Source organism: Pristiophorus japonicus, chromosome 14, assembly GCF_044704955.1.
Source record: "Pristiophorus japonicus isolate sPriJap1 chromosome 14, sPriJap1.hap1, whole genome shotgun sequence".
NCBI lineage: Eukaryota > Metazoa > Chordata > Chondrichthyes > Pristiophoridae > Pristiophorus > Pristiophorus japonicus.
The window spans coordinates 107420139-107447413 of NC_091990.1; the positions used below are offsets into that span (position 1 = coordinate 107420139).

The 27275-nt window shown below is 50.9% G+C and overlaps 1 pseudogene; it reads left to right on the plus strand.

Moving 5' to 3' along the window:
- The first annotated feature begins 4663 nt into the window (after nt 1-4663).
- On the plus strand, nt 4664-4797 carry LOC139280343 (U2 spliceosomal RNA; annotated as a pseudogene).
- Nucleotides 4798-27275: the final 22478 nt, after the last annotated feature.

Genomic DNA, 27275 nt, shown 5'->3' on the forward strand with positions numbered 1-27275 from the left:
GCGCTCCCACTTGACTGCTGCCGCCTGGTCAAGTATGACGAGTTCCACGATTACTTGGAGCGCTCGTACGAGGGAGAGGAGGATACCCCAGTGGGGCTGCTCCTGGGTGGAGTTAAGTCGTCTTATATGTTCGACTTGCTGCTGGAAACGAGGCAACCTGATCAAGTGTTTCAAACATGTAAGTCGGGGGGTAAGTTTATGATACGTCCTTACTATACAGTATAAATGCACATAAGGCCCATACTTGAGAGAAGGTCAGTCTGTGACCTGTCCTTTATTCCTTAGCACTCAAGTGATGGAAATGGGTGGAGCTTCCCCTTTTATACCTGAAGGTCCAGGTTAGGAGTGTCTCCCACAAGTTCACCACCTAGTGGTCATTGTTCTCACAGTGTACAACTTAGGTCAGATTATACATGGGTTACAATGCTGGTTGAATACATGACATCACCTCCCCCCCCAAAGTCTTATTGGGATCACAGGTTGAGTCTTTTTGGTGGTTTACGCTCTCTTGTAGAGCTCCTAGGTTGGGGCTCCGGTTGTTGGGTGCTGGCCTGAGTGTCTGCTGTTTGTGGTGCCTCAGGCCTATCCGGACTGCGCACAGTGACTGGGTTCCGGTGTTCAGTCACCTGTGGTGGAGTGAACTCTATATCGTGTTCTTCCTCTGCTCCTTCTAAGGGGTTGCTGAACCTCCTTTTTGTTTGATCCACGTGTTTGCGGCAGATTTGCCCATTGGTAAGTTTAACTACCAGAATCCTATTTCCCTCTTTGGCAATCACAGTGCCTGCAAGCCATTTGGGGCCTGCAGCGTAGTTGAGGACAAAACAGGATCATTTACATCAATACATTATGCCCTCGCATTCCTGTCATGGTAGTCATATTGTGACTGGCGCCTGCTCTCGACAATTTCTTTCATGGTGGGGTGTATAAGGGATAACCGGGTTTTGAGCGTCCTTTTCATTAGCAGCTCTGCGGGTAGAACCCCTGTGAGCGAGTGTGGTCGGGATCTGTAGGCCAACAGGAGGCATGATAAGCGGCTTTGTAGGGAACCCCCTTGGATTCTGAGCATCCCCTGTTTGATTATATGCACTGTTCGTTCTGCCTGGCTGTTTGAGGCCGGCTTGAACGGTGCCATTCTGACATGGTTAATTCCATTGCCTGCCATGAAGTCCTGGAATTCAGTGCTTGTGAAGCACAGGCCACTGTCGCTGACCAAGATGTCCGGTAGACCGTGGGTGGCGAGCATTGCCCGTAGACTTTCTACCGTGGCAGAAGATGTGCTTGAATTCAAAATGTCACACTTGATCCATTTGGAGTAGGCGTCTACTACAACCAAAAACACTTTTCCCATAAAAGGACCTGCGTCGTCCACATGGATGCGTGACCAAGGCTTGGCGGGCCATGGCCAGGGGCTAAGGGGGGCTTCCCTGGGCACATTGCCCAGCTGGGCACACATGTTGCACCTGCGAACATAAAGTTCCAGATCTGCATCTATCCCTGGCCACCAAACGTGTGACCTGGCAATTGCCTTCATCATGACAATGCCCGGGTGCTTATTGTGGAGTTCTCTGATGAACACCTCTCTGCCCATCTGGGGCATGACTACGAGAGTCATGGGGCATGAATCGAGAGTTCATCCCTGCGCCTGTGAAATGGTTTAAACTCCTCAGGGCATGCCCTGTACGTGGCTGCCCAGTCCCCATTCAGGACACATTTCTTGACTAGAGACAATAGCTGGTCTCTATTTGTCCAGACTTTAATCTGACGGGCTGTCACGGGTGAGCCTTCGCTTCCGAAAGCTTCAACAGCCATGACCATCTCAGCAGCATGCTCGGTAGCCCCCTCAGTGGTGGCTAGTGGGAGCCTGCTGAGTGCATTGGCGCAGTTATCGGTGCCCGGTCTGTGCCAAATTGTATAGTCATAGGCGGCTAACGTGAGTGCCCACCTCTGTATGCGGGCCGATGCGTTTGCATTTATGGCCTTGTTGTCGGCCAAAAGTGACGTTAGAGGTTTGTGATCTGTCTCCAGCTCAAATTTCCTGCCAAACAGGTACTGGTGCATTTTCTTTACCGCATACGAGCGCCTCCTTTTCTACTATCCCGTAGCCCCTTTCTGCCTGGGACAGACTTCTGGAGGCTAGCTCATTGAATGTATTCAAATCACAGATAGATAGATTTTTAACCAATAAGGGAATTAAGGGTTACGGGGAGCCGGTGGTAAGTGGAGCTGAGTCCACGGCCAGATCAGCCATGATCTTGTTGAATGGCGGAGCAGGCTCGAGGGGCTAGATGGCCTACTCCTGTTCCTAATTCTTATGTTCTTATGTTCTTATAAGCTACCAGCTGTAACTGACCCTTGGCACTGACATGCTGCAACACACACCCGACACCATAGGATGACGCATCGCACGTTAACACAAGTTTCTTACATGGGTCATATAGGGTTAACAGATTGTTGGAACATAACAAATTGCGTGCTCTATTAAAAGCCCTTTCCTGGCTGTCCCCCCAGACCCATTCACGACCTTTGCGTAGGAGCACATGTAGCGGCTCTAGCAGCGTGCTCAATTTGGGAAGAAAGTTACCAAAATAGTTCTGGAGCCCCAGGAACGAACGCAGCTCCGTCATGTTATGGGGTCTGGGTGCTCTCTGGATCGCTTCCATCTTGGATGCAGTAGGGCTGATCCTGTCTGCTGCTACCCTCATCCCCAGGAATTCTACCTCTGGAGCTAGGAAGACGCACTTCGCCTTTTTCAGTCGCAGCCCTACCCGGTCCAGTCTGCGTAGCACCTCCTCCAGGTTTTGGAGGTGTTCTTCAGTATCGTAACCCGTGATGAGGATGTCGTCCTGAAAAACCACCGTCCCTGGAATCGACTTGAGGAGGCTTTCCATATTTCATTGGAAGATCGCGACGGCTGAGCGAATCCCGAACAGACATCTGTTGTACTCAAACAACCCCTTGTGTGTCGTGATGGTGGTCAGCTTCTTCGACTCACTCGCCAGCTCCTGGGTCATGGAAGCTGAGGTCAGGTCCAATTTTGAAAAAAGTTTGCCACTGGATAGCGTCGCAAAGAGATCCTCCGCTCTCGGTAGCGGGTACTGGTCTTGGAGTGATATCCGATTGATGGTGGCCTTGTAATCACCACGTATCCTGACCGACCCATCCGCCTTGAGCACTGGTACAATCGGGCTCACCCAGTCACTGAATTCAACTGGCGAGATGCCTTCTCTCAGCGGGCGGCCCAATTCGCCTTCTATCTTTTCCCTCATCACGTACGGCACCGCTCTGGCCTTGTGGTGTACTGGCCTGGCGTCCGGGTTTATGTGAATCACTACCTTGGCCCCCATGAAAGTGACAACTTAGGTCAGATTATACATGGGTTACAATGCTGGTTGAATACATGACATCACCCCCCCCCAAAGTCTTATTGGGATCACAGGTTGAGTCTCTCTGGTGGTTTATGCTCTCTTGTAGAGTGCCTGAGTTGGGGCTCCGGTTGTTGGGCGCTGGACTGAGTTTCTGCTGTTCGCGGTGCCTCAGGCATATCCGGACTGCCCACAGTGACTGGGCTCTCCTCCCTTTGGTTCCAGTGGGTAGTCTGGGTGTATGAACTGTATACGAGCTCCACATGAACTCGCTGAACTTCAGCTTCCAGCGATTTCCCCCAGCGTTCATTTCTGCAAGTATTTTGCTCATCTCTGCAAACTCCGGCTGAGTGTGTGCCTCCACGCCTCCAGCATGAGCTGTTATTGGAAACAAAAGGTCCCTTGCCAGTCGATCGTCCCTGCTTGCCCCTGTGATTGTCCTTGAGTGCGCCATTAACAGGTGTTGATGGCCCCATTACTGGCCGCATTGTCCCTTACAATGGCGTGAATCGCCGTTCAGCTTGCCATTGTCTCTGTCGAACTCCCCCTCTGGGTTCGACTACATGTTGGGGCATGCCCGATTGCCCTTGTCTGCCTGGAGAACTGTGTGCTGCTTTAACAATGTTGAATCTCTGTCCCAACCATTCCTTAACACAGTACCTCTCATCTGTTCTGCTAGTTGCCATGCTCGCGTGGTTTAAATCCCAGTTTCTTGTCGCCATTGATACGTCCTTACTATACAGTATAAATGCACACGAGGCCCATGCTTGAGAGAAGGTCAGTCTGTGACCTGTCCTTTATTCCTTAGCACTCAAGTGATGGAAGTGGGTGGAGCTTCCCCTTTTATATCTGAAAGTCCAAGTTAGGAGTGTCTCCCACAAGTTCACCACCTAGTGGTCATTGTTCTCACAGTGTACAACTTAGGTCAGATTATACATGGGTTACAATGCTGGTTGAATACATGACAGTTTATTTCATCAGTGCCTAGAAAATCACGCCTTCGTTTTAATTTCCAAATAATTATCAAGCAAATTTATTTAGAACCAATGGTTTTCCTTTGTTAAAATTCCATGTTCACTCTTACGTTCCCGCCAACATCAGACCAGAACAACAGTGCTGCACTCCCTCAGTACTGCCCCACCGACTGTGCAGCACTCCCTCGGTACTGCCCCTCTGACAGGGCAGTGCTCCCTCGGTACTGCCCCTCTGACAGTGCAGTGCTCCCTCGGTACTGCCCCTCCGTCTGAGGCTTTGCCTGAAAGAGATTGCTGGCTCTTTTCATGCATTACTGCTCAAAGGCTATCGCTTCTTGGCCTTTTGGCTAAGATCAAGTGTAGTATCTGTTGATTGGGCATTCATATGCAAATTGACTGATTGCAGAAACTCGTTTTTCCGGTTTTGCTGGCTCTGGCCTTTTGGCTTGGGCCAAGCACCAATTGGAGAGAAGAGGAAAATCTGCATGTCGACCGACCACTGGGCGGGCCCGGAGGCCCCCCAAAGTGCCAGACTGGCACAACAAAAGATTGAAGGCTTCGGCCAAAATACACACCAAAAGGAAGAATCTGCAACCCAAATGGCGGCCAACCGAGCGGTGACCCAGGGAGTCCGAAACACCATCCGAGTGACAGTGAAGAAAGTGGAAGGATAGACAACCATCAACCGGGACCTGTTCGTGAAGAAAATCCTGCTTGGAACATGTCGCATGAAAGTGGCCGACGTCTTCGCCTTGCAGGACCTCCCGAAGAGAGGTTACTTTGATGTGACCTTCAGAACCGTCACCCTCTGCCTGAAGTTCCTGAAGGGACTGAAGGAGCGAGTGAACCGCTGCGCTCAGTGCTGACTTGGGAGCCACTGTTCACCCTTCTGTCGCAGAGAAGACGCACTATCACAGTGCAGATGTACAACCCCTGGTCATTGATGTGCTGACTTTCCTCGCCAGGTATATCGATGGGGCAGGAAACAGCAGTGACTTGAAAGACTTGCACGGGATTTGGACCAGCAAGCGCCAGATCCAGGTCACCATGAAGGTGGACGCCAGCGGAACCATCCTGCACCCACCCTCCAGCTTCGCCATCGGAGGAAGTCGGGGCGACATGGTGTACGCTGGCCAACCCAACGTGTGCCGCACCTGCGAGAAGGCAGGCCATGTGGCGGCAAGCTGCAAAACTGTCATCTGCCGAAACTGCAAGAATGAAGGTCACCAGACAAAGGACTGTAAGGAAACCAAGTGCTGCAACCTCTGTGGTCCGGCTGGGCACCTTTACAAAAACTGCCCCAAATGCAACTTCAGCTATGCGCAGGCGGCAAAGAACATTGCACCAGAGGAGGAGGAAGCTGAGGAACACAACGCTCCAGAGGAGACCTACACCCTCTCCCCGACCAACGCCCTGGGCAAAGAAGCAACCGCCCCTGTGGACTCGGAACAAGTCGGTGAGGAAGAGAAGCCTGCTACGGCGAGCTGCGAGACACCAGCAGCCAACAGTGAAGCTCTCCCCCAGCGCACCGAGTCCAGGAACAAGGAGACAGCAGACGATGAAGCGGGATGGGAGACCGTCAAGAAAAAGGCCCGCAAGCCTAAGGAGAACAGGCGAGCAAGGGCCCCTTCAGAAACGAAAGGGAAGAGGCGGCTAACGACCACGACAGACAGCAGCGACGGCAGCTCGTCTGATGAGGAAAGGCGAGAAAAAGCCCCTTACTACCGCCACCAAAACAAGAGGCAATACGCCAACCCACAGCCACAGGCGACCGGGAGCAGTGAAGCGACCAGCGCAGCCTCGCTCCAGGAACACCGAGAGCGAAGAAGCGACCAACGCAGACCAGCTCCAGGATAACGGGAGCAGCGAAGTGCCCAGCACACCCACCTCCGGAATACCGGGAGCGACGCAGCGATCGAAGCACACCAGCTTGAGAATGCTGTGACTGATGAAAAGAGGGAACCACCAACACCAGGCGAGGACAGTGCAGAGGACATATCGGACTTTAACACAGCACTGCAGCAGTCCCCTGGTCGAAACACTCCCACGGCAGAGGATGACAAGCACGCCAGCCCAGGTGCAGTAGACTTTTATATTATAACCTATGCATGCCGGAACTGGCCACTGGGCAGACCTCGGACTTAAAGGCCGATTTATTTGAAGTGTAATGTTTGTAACTGTAAACAGTAACTTTAAAATGGATTTAAAAATTGCTACTATTAACGTGCGTAGCGTAAAATCCACTACGCGATGTGTTTCCACCTTGGGGTACCTTGCCAAGATCAAAGCAGACCTGCTGTTCTTGCAGGAGTGCGGTCTGCCGCACTCCAGCAGTTACCGGCAGTGGTCACAATGGTGGGCCCATGGACCATCCATTTGGTCAGGAGGAAACGACTGCCGGTCTTCCGGCCTGGGCATTCTGCTGCGGGGAGGCCACTTCACCATCACCGAAGTTAAGGAGGTGGTGGGCGGCCACCCCCTCATAGCAGATGCAATGTACAAAAATTCCCCTCTAAGGCTAATTAACGTGTATGCCTCGCCTCTCAGAAGCGAGCGGCTGGCCCTCTTCCAGCAGCTCCCACTGCTGCTGGCGACGTCCAGGCCTGTCATTCTGGGCGGTGACTTCAACTGCATCATCGATGCAGCTGGATGATCCAGCAGAGCTGACAGCAAGCTGGACACCACGTCCAAACTCCTGATGGACGTGGTAAAAGATGCCAAACTGTGCGACGTCTTCAGCAACCCTGCAGACGGAGCACCGCTCAGATACACCTGGTCGAGACCAGACGGGTCCGTCCGTTCCAGAATAGACTGTTTGTGTCCCACACGCTCAAGGTCAGATCCACCGACGTCACGCACCGGTTCTTCTCTGACTACTGGCCGACTGTCGCCCAGAGGAAAACCAGAAAGTTGGCAGAGGGATATGGAAGCTGAATGTGAAACTGTTGACTCCGGAAAGCGTGGAGGAACTCAAGAGGGATTACAAAGGTTGGAGAACCGTAAAACTTCTCTGCGATTCCCCGATGCACTGGTGGGAAACAGTCAAGACAAACATCAAGAGGTTCTTCATCCTCAAAGGTGTTCAGGAGGTGAGAGGGAGACAGAGGGAATTGTCCCAACTCCAGAAGAGTATGCAAAACCTGCTCCTGTTGCAGTCGATGGGGGTTGATGTTGCGGAGGAACTCGAAGAGGTGAAGGGCCAGCAAGCCTCGCTCTTTGCCTAAGAGTCCTCCAAAATCATCTTCCGCTCCAGAGTCCGCTCCGTCGAGCAGGATGAGACGTGTTCGCGTTTCTTCTTTCAAAAAGTACACAGGGGGAGCTCTGTGATCACCAGCCTAAAGGAAGAAGACGGCTCTGTGACGTCTTCGCAGCCTGACATACAGAGGATCAGAAAATCCTTCTATGCCAGGCTATATGACGTCAAGCCCACAGACCGTGCGGCCTCCCAGTCTTTCCTGTCGTCTATCACGGAGGTCCTAGACGACAGCGAGCGGGAGAGTCTGGTCCACCTGTTAACTCTGGACGAGATGACAAAGGCTGTCCGGTCCCCAGCGACGAGTAAAACTCCCAGAAGCGACGGCTTACTGGTCAAGTTGCATTCGACTCTGTGGCACTGGATGGGCCCAGACCTGCTGGAAGTGTACGAGGGTCTGCTTCTGGCTGGCAGTATGTCAGAATCGATGAGGAAAGTCATCATCACCCTCATCTACAAGCAGAAGGGTGGGAGGGAGGAAATCAAAAACTGGCGGCCCATTTCGCTGCTCAATGTGGACTACAAGATCCTGTCAAAAGGTCATCGCCAACAGGGTCAAGTCTGCTCTGGAGCTGGTGATTCACCCGGACCAGACCTGCGCTGTCCCCAGCAGGAAGATCTCTGATAGCCTCGCGCTACTCAGGGATACGATCGCCTACGTGTGGGACAGGAGGGTGGACACCTGCTTAATCAGCTTAGACCAGGAGAAGGCCTTTGACAGGATATCGCACACGTACCTGATGGACATGCTCTCCAAAATGGGGTTTGAGGAGGGTATCCGCAATTGGATCCAACTGCTCTACAGAAACATCAGTAGCGCAGTTCTAATCAACAGGTGGGAAACTGAAAGCTTTCCGATCAGATCTGGAGTCAGGCAAGGTTGTCCTCTCTTGTCTGTCTTGTTTGTGTGTTGTATCAAGCCCTTTGCCAGGTCCATCAGAAAGGATGCGGGCATTAGAGGGGTAACGATCCCAGGCAGCGGAGGCGCTCAGGTCAAGACCTCCCTATACATGGACGACGTCGCCATCTTCTGTGCGGATCCGCAGTCAGTCCGCAGATTGCTCACAATCTGCGACCAGTTTGAACAGGTCTCGGGAGCGAAGGTCAATCGCAGCAAAAGCGAGGCCATGTTCTTTGGCAACTGGGCCGACCGATCCTTTATTCCCTTCACCGTCAAGCCAGATTACCTGAAGGTGTTGGGAATATGGTTCGGAGCGGACGGGGCGTGCGCCAAAAACTGGGAAGAGCGTATCGCCAAAGTGAAGCAAAAACTGGCATTGTGGAAGCTGTGCTTCCTCTCCATGGCAGGAAAGAACCTGGTCAGGAGTGAGGTGCTCTCGGGGTTGCTGCACGTGGCACAGGTCTGGCCCATCCCTCGCTCCTGTGCCGCGGCAGTCACCTGGGCCGTCTTCCACTTTGTCTGGAGGTCCAAAATGGACCGTGTCCGCAGAGACACGATGTACAAATCTCTGGACAGTGGTGGAAAGGATGTTCCGAACGTGGCCCTCATCCTGATGGCCACCTTTGTGTGTGACTGCATCAAGCTGTGCACAGCCCCCCAGTACGCAAACACCTAGTGTCACTACGTGCTGAGGTTCTACCTGGCCCCGGTGTTGCGAAGGATGGACCTGGCCATGCTGCCGCAAAACGGCCCCACCAGCTGGACCATGCCTGTCCACCTGTCCTTCGTGGAAAAGTTTTTCACAAAAAACCCCTTTGACCACAAGGTCCTTAAAACAGTGGTCAGCACGTAAGGTCCTGGACGCCCTACGAAAGAAGGAGAGGGTGGACCCTGTCGGGTGGTTCCCTGAGCGGACTGTCGAACTCGTTTGGCAGAACGTCTCATCGCCAGAGCTGTCACACAAGCACCAAGACGTAGCTTGGTTGGCGGTGAGGAGGGCCCTACCCGTCAGAGCGTTCATGCACAGCCGGCGTCTCAGCAGCACGGCACGGTGCCCCCGAGTCGGCTGCGGGGTGGACGAGACTGTCACCCATCTCCTTCAGGATTGCGCCTTTGCAAGGCAGGTCTGGAAAGAGATGCAGTGGTTGCTATCGAGGTTCATCCCGAGCAGCTCCGTAACACAGGACTCTGTGCTCTACGGGCTGTTCCCAGGGACACACACCGAGACAGACATCACCTGCTGCTGGAGGGCCATCAACTTGGTGAAAGACGCACTTTGGTCTTGCCAAAACTTGCTGGTCTTACAAGGAGATGTCCACGTCTGCGTGTTGCAGACTGGCGCAATCCAAGATCCAGGACTACGTGCTGAGGGACGCACTGAAAATTGGTGCAGCCGCCGCAAAGGCACGGTGGGGAAGAGCCACAGTTTAAAGCCCTTCTGCCACGGTAAACCCGGGGGCTGGTATCAGTATAAAACTCCTCTCGGGCTGTACTTGTAAACCTTTTGTATACATAGAGCACCAGGATCTGCAAACACCTATGTAGTGCCATGTATAATGCAAGTTCTGTTGCGTAATGCATGTTGGAAACAAATGTAACTGTACCCTCACTGTGCACTGTATAGTGACACATGTAATGTAACTTGATGAACGTACCACAATGTATCCTGGATTGTATGAATCGTACCTTGAAATGTAAAGTAAAGAAATGTATTGAACGGAACTGCGGTCAGCATCCAAATGTAATGTATGGAATTGCTGACCGCATCGGAATGAACTGAACTGCTTTCGAATGTATTGTGCAAATTTTTATATGAATAAAGTATATTTTGAAATTAAAACAAAAACTGCCCCTCCGACAGTGCAGTGCTCCCTCGGCACTGCCCCTATGACAGTACGGCACTCCCTCAGTACTGCCCCTCCGACAGTGCAATCCACTGACTCCTGGGAATCCCTAGCCCAACACCGCCCAAAGTGGAGGAAGAGCATCCAGGAGAGAGCTGAGCACCTCGAGTCCCATCGCCGATAACAAACAGAAGCCAAGCATAGACAGCGGATGGAGCGTGCGTCAACTCAGGCTCCCCGACCTCCCTTTCCTTCAACCACTGTCTGCCCCACCTGTGACAGAGACTGTAGGTCCCGCATTGAACTCCTCAGTCACCCGAGAACTCACTTTTAGAGTGGAAGCAAGTCATCCTCGACTCTGAGGGACTGCCTATGATGATGGCTCCCTCAGTACTCCCCCTCCGACAGTGCAGCACTCCTTCAGTACTGCCCCCCCGACAGTGCGGCGATCCCTCAGTACTGCCCCTCGAAAGTGCAGCACTCCCTCAGTATTGCCCCTCAGACAGTGCAGCACTGCTCAGTACTGCCCCTCCAACAGTGCAGCGCTCCCTCAGTACTGCCCCTCCGACAGTGCAGCACTCCCTCAGTACTGCCCCTCCAACAGTGCAGCACTCCCTCAGTACTGCCCCTCTGACAGTGCAGTACTCCCTCAGTACTGCCCCTCCGACAGTGCAGCACTCCCTCAGTACTGCCCCTCTGACAGTGCAGTACTCCCTCAGTACTGCCCCTCCAACAGTGCAGCACTCCCTCAGTACTGCCCCTCTGACAGTGCAGTACTCCCTCAGTACTGCCCCTCTGACAGTGCAGTACTCCCTCAGTACTGCCCCTCCGACAGTGCAGCACTCCCTCAGTACTGCCCCTCCAACAGTGCAGCACTCCCTCAGTACTGCCCCTCTGACAGTGCAGTACTCCCTCAGTACTGCCCCTCCGACAGTGCAGTACTCCCTCAGTACTGCCCCTCCGACAGTGCAGTCCACTGCCTCCTGGGAATCCCTGGCCCACGACCGCCCAAAGTGGAGGAAGAGCATCCGGGAGGGTGCTGAGCACCTCGAGTCCCATCGACAAGAACAAACAGAAGCCAATCATAGACAGGCTCCCACCCACCCTTTCCTTCACCCCACCTGTGACAGATGTCACCCAAGAACTCACTTTTAGAGTGGAAGCAAGTCATCCTCAAAGGACAAAGAGTGTTGAAAAAACAAGCCTGAAGGCTCTGAGTCTAAATGCGAGGAGCATACTTAATAAGGTGGATGAACTGACTGTGCAGATAGCTGTTAACGGATATGATGTAATTGGGATTACGGAAACATGGCTCCAGGGTGACCAAGGCTGGGAACTCAACATCCAGGGGTATTCAATATTCAGGAAGGACAGACAGGAAGGAAAAGGAGGTGGAGTAGCGTTAATGGTTACAGAGGAAGTTAACGCAATAGTAAGGAAGGACATTAGTTTGGATGATGTGGAATCGATATGGGTAGAGCTGCGAAACGCCAAATGGCAGAAAACTTTAGTGGGAGTTGTGTACAGACCACCAAACAGTAGTAGGGAGGTTGGGGATGGCATCAAACAAGAAATTAGGGATGCATGCAATAAGGGTACAGCAGTTATCATGGGTGACTTTAATCTACATATTGATTGGGCTAACCAAACTGGTAGCAATATTGTGGAGGAGGATTTCCTGGAGTGTATAAGGGATGGTTTTCTAGACCAATATGTCGAGAAACCAACTAGAGAGCAGGCCATCCTAGACTGCGTCTTGTGTATCGAGAGAGGATTAATTAGCAATCTGGTCGTGCAGGGCCCTTGGGGAAGAGTGGCCATAATATGGTAGAATTCTTCATTAAGATGGAGAGTGATACAATTAATTCAGAGACTAGGGTCCTGAACTTAAGGAAAGGTAACTTTGATGGTATGAGATGTGAATTGGCTAGGATAGACTGGCGAATGATACTTAAAGGGTTGATGGTGGATAGGCAATGGCAGACATTTAAATATCGCATGGATGAACTTCAGCAATTGTACATCCCTGTGTGGCGTAAGAATAAAAAAGGGAAGGTGGCTCAACTGTGGCTAACAAGGGAAATTAGGGAAAGTGTTAAATCCAAGGAAGAGGCATATAAATTGGCCAGAAAAAGCAGCAAACCTGAGGACTGGGAGAAATTTAGAATTCAGCAGAGGAGGACAAAGGGTTTAATTAGGAGAGGGTAAATAGAGTATGAGAGTAAGCTTGCAGGGAACATAAAAACTGACTGCAAAAGCTTCTATAGATATGTGAAGAGAAAAAGATTAGTGAAGACTAATGTAGATCCCTTGCAGTCAGAATCAGGTGAATTTATAATGGGGAACAAAGAAAAGGCAGACCAATTGAACAAATACTTTGATTCTGTCTTCACTAAGGAAGACACAAATAACCTCCCGAAAATACTCGGGGACCGAGGGTCCAGCGAGAAGGGGGAACTGAGGGAAATCCTTATTAGTAAAGAAATGGTGTTAGGGAAATTGAAGGGACTGAAGGCCAATAAATCCCCAGGGCCTGATAGTCTGCATCCCAGAGTAATTAAGGAAGTGGCCCTAGAAATAGTAGATGCATTAGTGGTCATTTTCCAACATTCCATGGACCCTGGTTCAGTTCCTATGGATTGGAGGGTAGCTAAAGTAATCCCACTTTTTAAAAAAGGAGGGAGAGAAAACAGGGAATTATAGACCGGTTAGCCTGACATCGGTGGTGGGGAAAATGCTGGAATCAATTATTAAAGATGTAATAGCAGTGCATTTGGATAGCAGTGACAGGATTGGTCCAAGTCAGCATGAATTTATGAAAGGCAAATCAAGCTTGACAAATCTTCTAGAGTTTTTTGAGGATGTAACTAGTAGAGTGGATAAGGGAGAACCAGTGGATGTGGTGTATTTGGACTTTCAAAAGGCTTTTGACAAGGTCCCACACAAGAGATTAGTGTGCAAAATTAAGGCACAAGGTATTGGGGCTAATATATTGACGTGGATAGAGAACTGGTTGGCAGACACGAAGCAAAGAGTGGGAATAAACAGGTCCTTTTCAGAATGGCAGGCAGTGACTAGTGGGGTGTCGCAGGGTTCCGTGCTGGGACCCCAGCTACTTACAATATACATCAATGATTTAGACGAAGGAATTGAATGTAATATCTCCCAAGTTTGCAGATGATACTAAGCTGGGAGGCAGTGCAAGCTGTGAGGAGGATGCTAGGAGGCTGCAGGGGGACTTGGACAGGTTAGGTGAATGGGCAAATGCATGGCAGATGCAGTATAATGTGGATAAATGTGAGGTTATCCACTTTGGTGACAAAAACAGGAAGGCAGATTATTATCTGAATGGTGACAGCTTAGTAAAAGGGGAGGTGCAACGAGACCTGGGTGTCATGGTACATCAGTCATTGAAGGTAGGCATGCAGGTACAGCAAGCAGTAAAGAAAGCAAATGGCATGCTGGCCTTCATAGCGAGGGGATTTGAGTATAGGAGCAGGGAAGTCTTACTGCAGTTGTACGGGGCCTTGGTGAGACCACACCTTGAGTATTGTGTGCAGTTTTGGTCTCCTAATCTGAGGAAGGACATTCTTGCTATTGAGAGAGTGCAGCGAAGGTCGCCAGACTGATTCCCGTAATGGCAGGACTGACATATGAAGAAAGACTGGATCGGCTAGGTTTATATTCACTGGAATTTAGAAGAATGAGAGGGGATCTCATAGAAACATAATAAATTCTGATGTGATTGGACAGGTTAGATGCAGGAAGAATGTTCCCAATGTTGGGGAAGTCCAGAATCAGGGGTCACAGTCTAAGGATAAGAGGTAAGCCATTTAGGACCGAGATGAGGAGAAACTTCTTCACTCAGAGAATTGTGAACCTGTGGAATTCTCTACCACAGAAAGTTGTTGAGGCCAGTTTATTAGATATATTCAAAAGAGAGTTGGGTGTGGTCTGTATGGCTAAAGGGATCAAGAGGTATGGAGAGAAAGCAGGAATGGGGTACTGAAGTTGCATGATCAGCCATGATCATATTGAATGGTGGTGCAGGCTCGAAGGGCCAAATGGCCTACTCCTGCACCTATTTTCTTTGTTTCTATGTTTCTATCCTCGACTCCGAGGGACTGCTCATGATGATGGCTCCCTCAGTATTGCCCCTCTGACAGTGCCATGCTCCCTCAGCCTCAGTACTGCCCCTCCGACCATGCGGTGCTCCCTCAGTACTGCCCCTCTGACAGTGCTGCGCTCCCTCAGTACTGCCCCTCCGACAGTGCGGCACTCCTTCAGTACTGCTCCTCTGACAGTGCAGCACTCCCTCAGTACTGCACTGGCGTTTCGGCCTAGATTATGTGCTCAAGTCCATAATGAACTCATAAAACCACCTGATGCAAATTTTCCCCCTTCAAGTATTTATTCAGCTCCCATTTGAAAGTTATTATTGAATCTGCTTCCACCGCCCTTTTCAGGCACTGCATTCCAGATCATCATAACACACTGCGAAAATCTTTTTTTCTCATGTCGCCTCTGGTTCTTTTGCCAATTACCTTAAATCTGTGGTCTCTGCTTACCCAACCCTCCTGGCACTGGAAGCAGTTTCTCCTTATTTACTGTATCAGAACCTTTCAAGATTTTGAACACCTCTACTAACTCTCACCTCTCTGCTCTAAGGAGAACAACCCCAGCTTCTCAAGTCTCTCCACGTAACTGAAGTCCCTCATTCCCGGTGCCATTCGAGTGAATCTCCTCTGCACCCTCTCCTAGGCCTTGACATCCTCCCTAAAATGCGGTGCTCAGAATTGGCCACACCGCTCCAGTTGAGGCCTAACCAGTGTTTTATAAACCATACTTTAGCATAGCTTCCTTGATTTTGTACTCTATGCCTCTCTATGCCTTTTTAGCAGTCTTTTCAACTTGTCCTACCACCTACAAACACTTGTGTACGTACACCCCCAAGACTCTGTTCCCGCACCCCTTTAAAATCTCACCATTTAGCGTGACCATCAGGAAATACGGGGAAATATTGTGACCCTACCCCTTCAACATTCTGATCCAACACAACTTACCTTTCCAATGTTTTTTGTTGCGAAACGTGTTTCGAACTCTGGTCCATACCATGAGGCCGGTTGTGAGCAGTCACTTCTAGTACCTTCCGACAGACTAATGGAATACGTTCAGGTGGAATTTTTGAGGGAGAGCCCAAGAAACGGAGGCTTGGACTATAGTTTAGAGAGGCTGAAATGCCAGTATTGATGGATTGTCCTCATCAAAATGTTAAACTAGGAGCCACCGAGATAGGTATTCAGTAGATTTTTTTAATTTATTCACGGGATGTGGGCACACTGGCAAGGCCAGCATTTATTGCCCATCCCTAATTGCCCTTGAGAAGGTGGTGGTGAGCTGCCTTCTTGAACCGCTGCAATCCGTGTGGTGAAGGTGCTCCCACAGTGCTGTTAGGGAGAGAATTCCAGGATTTTGACCCAGCGACAATGAAGGAACGGCCGATATATTGCCAAGGCTGGATGGTGTGTGAATTGAAGGGGAACGTGGAGGTGGTGGTGTTCCCATGCGCCTGCTACCCTTGTCCTTCTAGCCGGTAGAGGTTGCGGGTTTGGGAGGTGCTGCTGAACTTGGCGAGTTGCTGAAGTGCATCTTGTAGATGGTACACACTGCAGCCTCGGTTCTCTGGTGGTGGAGGGAGTGAATGTTTAAGGTGGTGGATGGGGTGCCAATCAAACAGGCTGCTTTGTCCTGGATGGTGTCGAGCTTCTTTTGTGTTGTTGGAGCTGCACTCACCCAGGCAAGTGGAGAGTTCTATCACACTCCTGACTTGTGCCTTGTAGATGGTGAAAGGCTTTGGGGAGTCAGGAGGTGAGACACTCGCCGCAGAATACCCAGCCTCTGACCTGCTCGTGTAGCCATGGTACTTATGTGGCTGGTCAAGTTAAGTTTTTGGTCAATGGTGACCCCCAGGATGTTGATGGTGGGAGATTCTAGCCTGTCTATATACACTTGAAGTATCTTTGCATCCTCCTCACAACTTACATTACTGAGAATTAGCGAATCGAAATGAACACTGTGCAATCATCAGTGAACATTTCCACTTCTGACCTTATGATGGAGGGAAGGTCATTGATGAAACAGTTGAAGATGTTTGTGCCAAGACACTGCCCAGAGGAACCCCTGCAATTATGTCCTGGGGCTGGGATGATTGACCTCCAACAACCATTTTCCTTTGTGCTCGGTATGACTCCAGCCAGTGGAGAATTTTCCCTGATTCCCGTTGACTTCAGTTTTACTAGGGCTCCTTGATGCCACACTCAGTGAGAAACGATACTGACTCAAATAATCAGGATGTTGAAACAATTTGGGTGGAGATAAGGAATAATAAGGGGACAAAGTCACCGGTGGGCGTAGTCTATAGGCGCTCTAACAGTAGCAACCCTGTTGGTCGGAGCATAAACCAGGAAATAGTGGGGCTTGTAAAAAGGGAACAGCAATAATCATGGGTGATTTTAACCTCCATATTTATTGGACAAATCAAATTGGTCAGGGTAGCCTTGAGGAAGAGTTCATAGAGTGCATAAGGGATGGGTTCCTTGAGCAGTATGTAACGGAACCAACCAAGGGGCAGGCTATCTTAGATCTGGTCCTGTGTAATGAGACAGGATTAATAAACAATCTCCTAGTCAAGGATCCCCTTGGAATGAGTGATCATAGCATGATTAAATTTCAAATTCAGATGGAGGGTGAGAAAGCTGGATCTCTAACCAGCGTACTAAGCTTAAATAAAGGAAACTATGAAGGTATGAAGGAAGAGTTGGCTAAACTGGACTGGGAAAATAGATTAAAGTGTAGGACGGTTGATGAACAGTGGTGTACATTTAAGGAGATATTTCACAACTCTCAAGAAAAATATATTCCAGTGTGGAGGAAAGGGTGTAAAAGAAAAGATAGCCATCCGTGGCTAACTAAAGAAATAAAGGATGGTATCCAGTTAAAAATGAGGGCATACAATGTGGCCAAAACTAGTGTGAGGACAGAAGATTGGGAAGCGTTTAAAAGCCAACAAAGAATGACAAAAAAATTATTATGAAAGGGAAGATCGACTATGAAAGTAAACTAACACGAAATATAAAAACAGATAGCAAGAATTTCTACACGTATATAAAAAAGAAGAGTGGCTAAAGTAAATGTTGGTCCCTTAGAGAACGAGACCGGGGAATTAGTAATGGGGAACATGGAGATGGCAGAAACTCTGAACAAATATTTTGTATCAGTCTTTACAGTAGAAGACTAACAATATTCCAACAGTGGAGTGGCTATGGGGGGGGAGGAATTTAATACAATCACAATCACTAAGGAGGTGGTACTCAGTAAGATAATGGGACTAAAGACAGATAAATCCCCTGGACCTGATGGCTTGCATCCTAGGGTCTTAAGAGAAGTAGGGATAGTGGATGCATTGGTTGTAATTTACCAAACTTCCCTGGATTCTGGGGAGGTCCCAGCAGATTGGAAAACTGCTAATGTAATGCCCCTATTTAATAAAAGGAGGCAGACAAAAAGCAGGAAACTATAGACCAGTTAGCCTAACATCTGTGGTTGGGAAAATGTTGGAGTCCATTATTAAGGAAGCAGTAGCAGGACATTTGGAAAAGCATAATTCGGTCAGGCAGAGTCAGCATGGATTCATGAAGGGGATGTCATGTTTGACAAATTTGCTGGAATTCTTTGAGGATGTAACGAACAGGGTGGATAAAGGGAAACCAGTGGATGTGGAGTATTTGGACTTCCAGAAGGCATTTGACAACGTACCACAAGGCCACAAGGTTACTGCACAAGATAAAAGTTCACGGGTTTGGGGTAATATATTAACATGGATAGAGGATTGGCTAACTAACAGAAAACAGAGAGGCGGGATAAATGGTTCATTCTCAGTTTGGCAATCAGTAACTAGTGAGGTGCCGCAGGGATCAGTGCTGGGACCCCAACTATTTACAATCTATATTAACGACTTGGAAGAAGGGACTGAGTATAACGTAGCCAAGTTTGCTGACGATACAAAGATGGAAGGAAAAGCAATGTGCGAGGAGGACACAAAAAATCTGCAAAAGGACATATCTCAGACTAAGTGAGTGGGAAAAAATTTGGAAGATGGAGCATAATGTTGGAAGTGTGAGGTCATGCACTTTGGCAGAAAAAAAATCAAAGAGCTAGTTGTTACTTAAATGGAGAAAGATTGCAAAGTGCTGCAGTACAGTGGGACCTGGGAGGTACTTGTGCATGAAACACAAAAGGTTAGTATGCAGGTACAGCAAGTGATCAAGAAGGCCAAAGGAATCTTGGCCTTTATTTCAAAGGGGATGGAGTATAAAAGCAGGGAAGTCTTGCTACAGTTGTACAGGGTATTGGTGAGGCCATACCTGGAATACTGCGTGCAGTTTTGGTTTCCATATTTAAGAAAGGATTTACTTGCTTTAGAGGCAGTTCAGAAAAGGTTCACAAGGTTGATTCTGGAGATGAGGGGGTTGACTTATGAGGAAAGGTTGAGTAGGTTGGGCCTCTACTCATTGGAATTGAAACGTATAAAATTATGAGGGAGCTTGACAAGATGAATGCAGAGAGGATGTTTCCACTGATAGGGGAGACTAAAACTAGAGGGCATAATCTTAGAATAAGGGGACCGCCCATTTAAAACTGAGATGAGGAGAAATTTTGTCTCTCAGAGGGTTGTGGATCTGTGGAATTCACTGCCTCAGAGAGCTGTGGAAGCTGGGACATTGAATACATTTAAGACAGAAATAGACGGTTTCTTAAACGATAAAGGAATAAGGGGTTATGGAGAACGGGCAGGGAAGTGGACCTGAGCCCATGATCGGATCAGCCATGATCGTATTAAATGGCCTACTCCTGCTCCTATTTCTTATGTTCTTATGTTCAGTCAAATACTGCCTTGATGTCACTCTCACCTCATTTTTGGAATTCATCTCTTTTGTCCATATTTGGACAAAGGCCGTAATGATGTCTGGAGCTGAGTGGTCCTGGCGGAACCCAAACTGAGCATCGGTGAGCAGGTTATTGGTGAGCAAGTGCCGCTTGATAGCACTGTCGATGACACCTTCCATCACTTTGCTGATGATTGAGAGTAGACTGATGGGGCGGTAATTGGCCGGATTGGATTTGTCCTGTTTTTTGTGGATAGGACATACCTAGTCAGTTTTCCACATTGTCGGGTAGATGCTAGTGTTATAGCTGTACTGGAGCAGCTTGGCTAGAGGCACGGTTAGTTCTGGAGCACAAGTCTTCAGCTCGACAGCCAGGATGTTGTCGGGACCCATAGCCTTTGCTGTATGCAGTGCACTCAGACGTTTCTTGATATCACATGGAGTGAATCGAATTGGCTGAAGACTGGCTTATGTGATGGTGGGGACCTCAGGAAGAGGCCGATATCGATCATCCACATGGCACTTCTGGCTGAAGATGGTTGCAAACACTTCAGCCTTGTCTTTTGCACTCACGTGCTGGGTTCTGCCATCATTGAGGAAGGGGATATTCACGGAGCCTCCTCCTCCTGTTAGTTGTTTAATTGTCCACCACCATTCAGGGCTGGATGTTGTGAATGGTGGTGGACAATTAAACAACAGTCACTCTGGGATCCCTCTCCAGCACACTGCCTCCCCCGGGACCTCTCCCCCAAAGACTGGTCCCTCCTCCCGGGACCTTTCCCCCACAGACTGGTCCCTCCCCCCGGGACCCCTCTCCCACAGACTGGTCCTTCCCCCCCAGGACCTCTCCCCCACAGACTGGTCCCTTCCCCCGGGACCCCTCAACCACAGACTGGTCCTTCCCCCCGGGACCCCTCACCCACAGACTGGTCCCTCCCCCTGGGACCTCACACCCACAGACTGGTCCCTCCCCCGGGACCTCTCCCCCACAGACTGGTCCCTCCCCCTGGGACCTCTCACCCACAGACTGGTCCCTCCCCTCGGGACCCCTCACCCACAGACTGGTCCTTCCCCCCGGGACCCCTCACCCACAGACTGGTCCCTCCCCCTGGGACCTCTCACCCAGACTGGTCCCTCCCCCCGGGATCCCTCACCCACAGATTGGTCCTTCCCCCCGGGACCTCTCCCCCACAGATTGGTCCTTCCCCCCGGGACCCCTCCCCCACAAACTGATCCCTCCCCCCGGGACCTTTCCCCCACAGATTGGTCCTTCCCCCCGGGACCCCTCACCCACAGATTGGTCCTTCCCCCCGGGACCCCTCCCCCACAGACTGATCCCTCCCCCCGGGACCTCTCCCCCACAGACTGGTCCCTCCCCCCGGGACCCCTCACCCACAGACTGGTCCCTCCCCCCGGGACCTCTCACCCACAGACTGGTCCCTCCCCCCGGGACCCCTCACCCACAGACTGGTCCTTCCCTCCGGGACCTCTCACCCACAGACTGGTCCTTCCCCCCGGGACCTCTCACCCACAGACTGGTCCCTCCCCCCGGGACCCCTCACCCACAGACTGATCCCTCCCCCGGGACCTCTCACCCACAGACTGGTCCTTCCCCCCGGGACCTCTCACCCACAGACTGGTCCCTCCCCCCGGGACCCCTCACCCACAGACTGGTCCCTCCCCCGGGACCTCTCACCCACAGACTGGTCCTTTCCCCTGGGACCTCTCACCCACAGACTGGTCCCTCCCCCCGGGATCCTTCACCCACAGACTGGTCCCTCCCCCCGGGACCCCTCTCCCACAGACTGATCCTTTCCCCCGGGACCTCTCACCCACAGACTGGTCCCTCCCCCCGGGACCCCTCACCCACAGACTGGTCCCTCCCCCCGGGACCCCTCACCCACAGACTGGTCCCTCCCCCCTGGACCTCTCACCCACAGACTGGTCCTTCCCCCCGGGACCCCTCACCCACAGACTGGTCCCTCCCCCCGGGACCTCTCACCCACAGACTGGTCCTTCCCCCGGGACCCCTCACCCACAGACTGGACCCTCCCCCCGGGACCCCTCACCCACAGACTGGTCCCTCCTCCCGGGACCCCTCACCCACAGACTGGTCCTTCCCCCGGGACCCCTCACCCACAGACTGGTCCCTCCCCCCTGGACCCCTCACCCACAGACTGGTCCTTCCCCCCGGGACCCCTCACCCACAGACTGGTCCCTCCCCCCGGGACCTCTCACCCACAGACTGGTCCTTCCCCCGGGACCCCTCACCCACAGACTGGACCCTCCCCCCGGGACCCCTCACCCACAGACTGGTCCCTCCTCCCAGGACCCCTCCCCCACAGACAGCCTCCCCTGGGACCCCCTCCCCCACAGACTTGTCCCTCCCCCCACCCCCGACCCTTCACCCACAAACTGGTCGCTCCATCTAGGACCCCTTACACTCATTAATATGAGCTGCATTTTAGGCATCTGATGTCCTCCTCACCTGGATTGGCACCCAGAATCTACCTCCACCCCAGAGATGATGCTAATAGCTATTTTTTCACGTCGAGTGGCAGTGTGTTTGCGACTCCAGTAACTAAATTTCTGCAGCAAAAGAAACTTCTCGGAAGAAGCAGGAGCTGGCGACACTGGTTGGCAATCCCTGTCCCTGTACTCTGGCCCCATGCATCTCCTTCACCACCAGGGATCACTTGTATTGAACAAGCAGCTTCAGAGCACTCTGCTTCGGAGAGGGAGGGAGGTGCAGCAACCTCTCGGCCTGTGCTGGCTTTAGCTGGAGCAGTTTCTGTCCACAGAGAGGCGCTCTAAACATTCACATCATCATTCGTTCAAAACCGACCAGCAAAACAGATTGTCCGGTGTTTCAATGGTAATTTGCTTCAACCCGCCTCCTATATTAACGTGAGCTTTTACACCTGAAAGGTTCTGGAAACAGACTTGCTCTAGAATCGACAGCCTGATATAAACTCTCACAAGAACGACAAGTGATGCTAGATCAATTGTTAATTTTAAATCTGAGATTGATAGATTTCTGGGAACTAAATGTATTAAGGTAAATGAGCCAAAGGCTGGTAGATGGAGTTAGATTGCAGATCAGCCACAATCTCATCGAATGGCGGAACAGGCTCGAGGGGCTGAGTGGCCTCCTCCTGTTCCTATGGGCTAGACTTTCCATTATTTTTGCATGCCTACCGCCCAATTAACGTCCATTTTACCGCTGAAATGAGGTATAATGCCCATATATCGCCCATTTAGCCACAAAATGGAAACTAACGCCCATTTCTCGGTCACTTAACGGCAAGCGTTACTTTCAACATGAACTTAACGGCGATAAAAAATAATACCGCCCGCCTACTTTTTTGGGGCGGAAAGATCAGAATGGGCAAAACCAACGCCCATAATATCGTCCGGTGTTACTTTCGGCATGTAATTAACGCCGAGATTTAATAATACCGGCCACTTTTTTTTTGTCGTAAAGATCATATTTGCCGAAACTATCGCCCAGAAAATCGCCGAGCGTTACTTTCGGCACCTCGCACACATATCGCCGACAATATCGCTCGCCGAAAAAACCGCTGTGAAAAAGTTGATCTCACCTGAACTAATCACAGCGATATGTAGCCATTTTCTAAATTGCAGGTTGCTTCATTTAAAAGGCTGCTTCAACTTCGGGGAAGTTTGGATGTACTCTGGAGTTCTTCTCAGATGATATGACCATCTGAACAAACATCTTATCATACTGTGGATGATTGGGATTTAGTTTAGGTGTCTTAGTTTGGACATTTATTGTTTGTGAACAATAGGTATAATACTGATAGTTATTGTAATGGGGCCTGTCATTTCTCAGCCTGTCTTGATGATCACGCACATGCTGCAGACTCGAGATGGCAGAAGGTATATTCAACAGCATTATGTGCCCAATCTAGCACGTGCCAAACTTATGAGGAGGACAAGACCTTACACCCCCCGCACTTACAGGCAGAAGCGGTCTTACTTGTCCGATAACACCTGCCTTAGGAGACTGTGCTTCCACAAAGAGGTTATCAGTGAGATATGCCAGCTCATCAGGGGAGATCTGCAGCCCGCCAGCACCATCAGGACTACACTGTCCGTCGAGGTCAAGGTCACCACGGCACTTTCGTTCTATGCGTCGGGTTCTTTTCAAGCCTCAACTGGCGACATTTGCACTATATCTCAGCATGCCACACATTGCTGCATTCAACAGGTCACTGAAGCCCTTTATGCACGCAGGATGGACTTTATCAGCTTCCTTATGACCAGGGAGGCTCAGACTGAGAAGGCTTTAGGATTCTACTGAATAGCTAACTTCCCCAAGGTGCAGGGAGCAATAGACTGTACGCACATCGCGATGCGGGCACCTTTTCAGTCTTGTGCCACTGGCCTTTCCACTGTGTGCTCTGGCCCTCGACCTGAGTGCCTAAAGCCCTTGCACCTTGTCTGTGCTTGGGAATGGCTCTCTCCCTGTAGATCCTCAAATCCTTATTGCCACAACATTGGGAAATGGTCAGCAGTGGACGGTTGGAGGTTGCAATGGGGGTTTGTGTGGGTTCTGGGTGTGATTCATGTGTGTCCATGGCTACATACATTGATTTCCCCCCCCCCCCCCCCCCCATACATAGACCATGTGTGTGGCTCATCACCTGCATTTGCATACATGTACAGAGAAAGAAAATAGGATTAGTTACATCACTGTTTGGGTTTAGCAGTAGTGAAATAAGTACATTTTACGGGTAAGGTACATATGTGGTATCACAGTCTTGCCTCTGGGGTGTAGGTGCAGGTGGGTGAGGACGCTAGTTCCAGAGTAACCAGACTGTGTCCAGGTTGTCTGATGGCGGCGCTTTGCCCCCTGCCAGCTGGGTGGGCTCGGATCGCTCACCTGGCTGAGTCTCAGGGTCTTTGCTGTTGCCTAGTGGTGGGCAGAGCCACAGGACTGTGTGGTCTCCCTGTCCTCCTTTGAGGGCTGCAGTGTCTCCCTGCTGTCCTTCAGCAGTAGTGGGAGCCTGGTTGTCCCAGGTCCCGTCGGGAGGGCTGGAGGGTGCTAGCCTCTTGCTCCCGGTACTGGCCCTGGTGGCCAGAGAGTTGAGCCGATCTGGGGCAGGGTACCAGTAGTGGTGCCTTTGCCGTCTGCTGATCGCTGGCCCTGCAGTGGGTATGCTCCCTCTGTGTGTGGCCATATTCCCTAGGGCATCACATTGGTCTCGGGTAGCCCACTGGACCTGGGTGCTTCCGACGGGAGGTTGCCCTTGGTTTTGTCAGCGTACAAGTAGAACCCGGCATCGCACATCATTTCTTCATTTACAGTCATGATACATTGGCTCCGACCGCAATCACCCGACTCAACATTGTTAGTTGTCTTTACATATTCGCATTTGTCAATTACATCTTTGCATTTGTCAATTATATCTTTTCCCTGTCTACTACCGGCATAGCTGTACAATGTTACATTTAGATACTTGCATTTGTCAATTACATCTTTTACATGCGTATCACTGGCATTGCTGTACAAAGAATGGAACTGTCCCTTTAATTGTGCTTGGTTGCCGGTCTCCTTTAAGAGGGCCTTGCAATCTATAACCCAATCCGGTTCGCTGCTCGGCATCACGTGTTGCTCCCTCAACGCTACCCCTCATGGTCTGGTCGCGGCCATCTGGACTTCAGGCGCTTCACCTCGTGGTGCGGGCGCCATCTTCTTTCTCGCCACGAGATAGGCTGCGGTGATCCTTTTCTCCCCAGGTTCTGCCACAGAAACAGGGAAGTTACCTTTTGCTCTGATCTTCTTCCTCTGGAGTCCTGCCATTGGAGTCTGGAAGGTGAGGTCTGGTCGTTTGGGTTGGGTTTTGCGGTCTGTGTCGTCGCTGCGCAGTCGAGTTGGACGATTGGATTTTCAGGTGCTGTGATGGATCCAAATTTGGGGCCGCATAGCACGTTGATCGCCGGGGCCTGGAGGCTTTCCCCGATCCAACAGATTTGGATTTGCTTCATCCATCTTCTTCCCAGCAGCATTGGACCATCACCGGCAACGATCCACAAAGGTAGCTTGTGCATCGCGCCGCCATGGGACACCTGGACATCGACGCTGCCAACGACTGGGATGGTGTCGTTTGTGTAGGTGAGCAGCTTCACCTGGATCGGGAGCATTTTAGGTCATTTGATTGGATTGTCCCAGAGTTTCTCGAAGGCCACCTGATTCATCAGCGATTGGCTCACCCTTGTGTTGACCTCCATTGAGACTGGGACACCGTTGATTTCAACTTCCATTTTCAACGGAGAGCTCTTGATGGAGCAGGTAAACACTCCGTACACCCCTTCCTGGGGCTGAGCTGCGTCCTGGACTCTCTATTCCTCTTCATCAGCGCTGGAGCCCGGGTGATCGGCCAACTCTTCAGAGACTTGGTGAGTAAAATTTCTCTTACACATTCGCTGGAGATGGTGTTTCGTGTTGCAGCCTTTGCAAGTATAGTCTCTGTATCGGCACTGGTGGGCCCTGTGATTTCCTCCACAGCGCCAGCATGGTGCTGCCCGGTTGGCCCCATGTGGCGGACCCAGGGTTGCGGGACTCGGGGTAGAAGTCTTGCCACTAAAGGGCGCCAATCGGTTCACGGTACTTGCCAGGTTAGAGTCCTGGGGTTGAGTCATCATCCTCTTGTAATCGCAGGCCGAGGCCATAAACGTCTGGCTGACGTTAATTGCCTTCTGCAGGGTGACCATGGTGTCCACAGAGAGCAGCCTGTGGAGGAGGCCTTCGTGGCCGATTTCAATAACAAAAATGTCCCTCAGTGTTTCGGTGAGGTGGTCTCCAAAATCACATGGTGCAGCCAATCGTCTGAGGTCTGCAGCATATGTTGCGATTTCTTGGCCTTCGGGCTGCCGGTGTGTGTAGAACCGGTGTCTGGCTGTGAGGATGCTCTCTTTAGGTTTAAGCTGTTTCTGTATTATCTTTAAGAGTTCCGCGTACGTTTTTGTTGTTGTCTTCTCTGGGGCCAGCAAGTCCCTGACGAGGCCATAGACGGTGGGCCCACAACTGCTGAGTAGGATAGCTCTGCACCTATCAGCCAGCGAGGTCGGTGTGTCTCCAGCCAGGTCCAAGATGAAAAAGTGTTTGAGCCTTTCCACAAAGGCCTCCCAATCTTTCCCATCGGCGAATTGTTGAAAGTTGCCAAGGCTAGCCATTTTTCGCGTGGAAATTTATAATCTCGTCACCAGTTATTGTGTCTGTCAGCACTCTAGTAATGACTCCACGAGGTAAGGTATTGCACTTGAACTGTTGTGACCTTAGTCCATTTATCGCAGCTCCTGAATGAGGGTACAGTAAGGTGAGCTCCCTTTTATACTTGGTTCCCCTGCAGTGTACAGGTGACCCCTAAGTCTCCACCAGTTGCACCCTCTGGTGGTACACGCATAGTGTATACAGTGTGAAGGTACATCCAGTAGTCTTATGTAACTGTACATTGAGTGTACAGGATATATGCTTATTTTATACATACACAACACACCTCACATTCCTTTCCCCCCCTCCTTCTCCTCCACACCTCTACTCCTTCCCCTTTCCCTCCTGACTCCAAGCTGCCTGGCCAAGGAGCTCCTCAGGCGCTGTTTCATTGGGGGGTGGGGGTTGATAGCAGAACCGCTGCTTGGATGGGCTTGAGGTGGGAACATGCTCCGAGCCAGAAGCAAGATCTTCCTTCTGGGTCTCATGTGTCGTTGGCAATGGGATGCGGCACCTTGGAGTGCAGTGCCGCGCTCCAGGACCACTGGGAAGCCTCTGCCACCAGTGTTCCTGGCTATCAGCTCCACGGCCTCTGCACGTACTCCATCATGGTGGCGGACATGCTCGCCAGCTGGTAGAATATGCCTCCCATTGTCTGGAGGATCTGCTGACCTATGTCAACACTCCTCCTGGACAAGAGTACAATGTCCCAGCTCTCGAATGCTCACTAGCCTGAGACCTGTCTTTATATACCTGTGT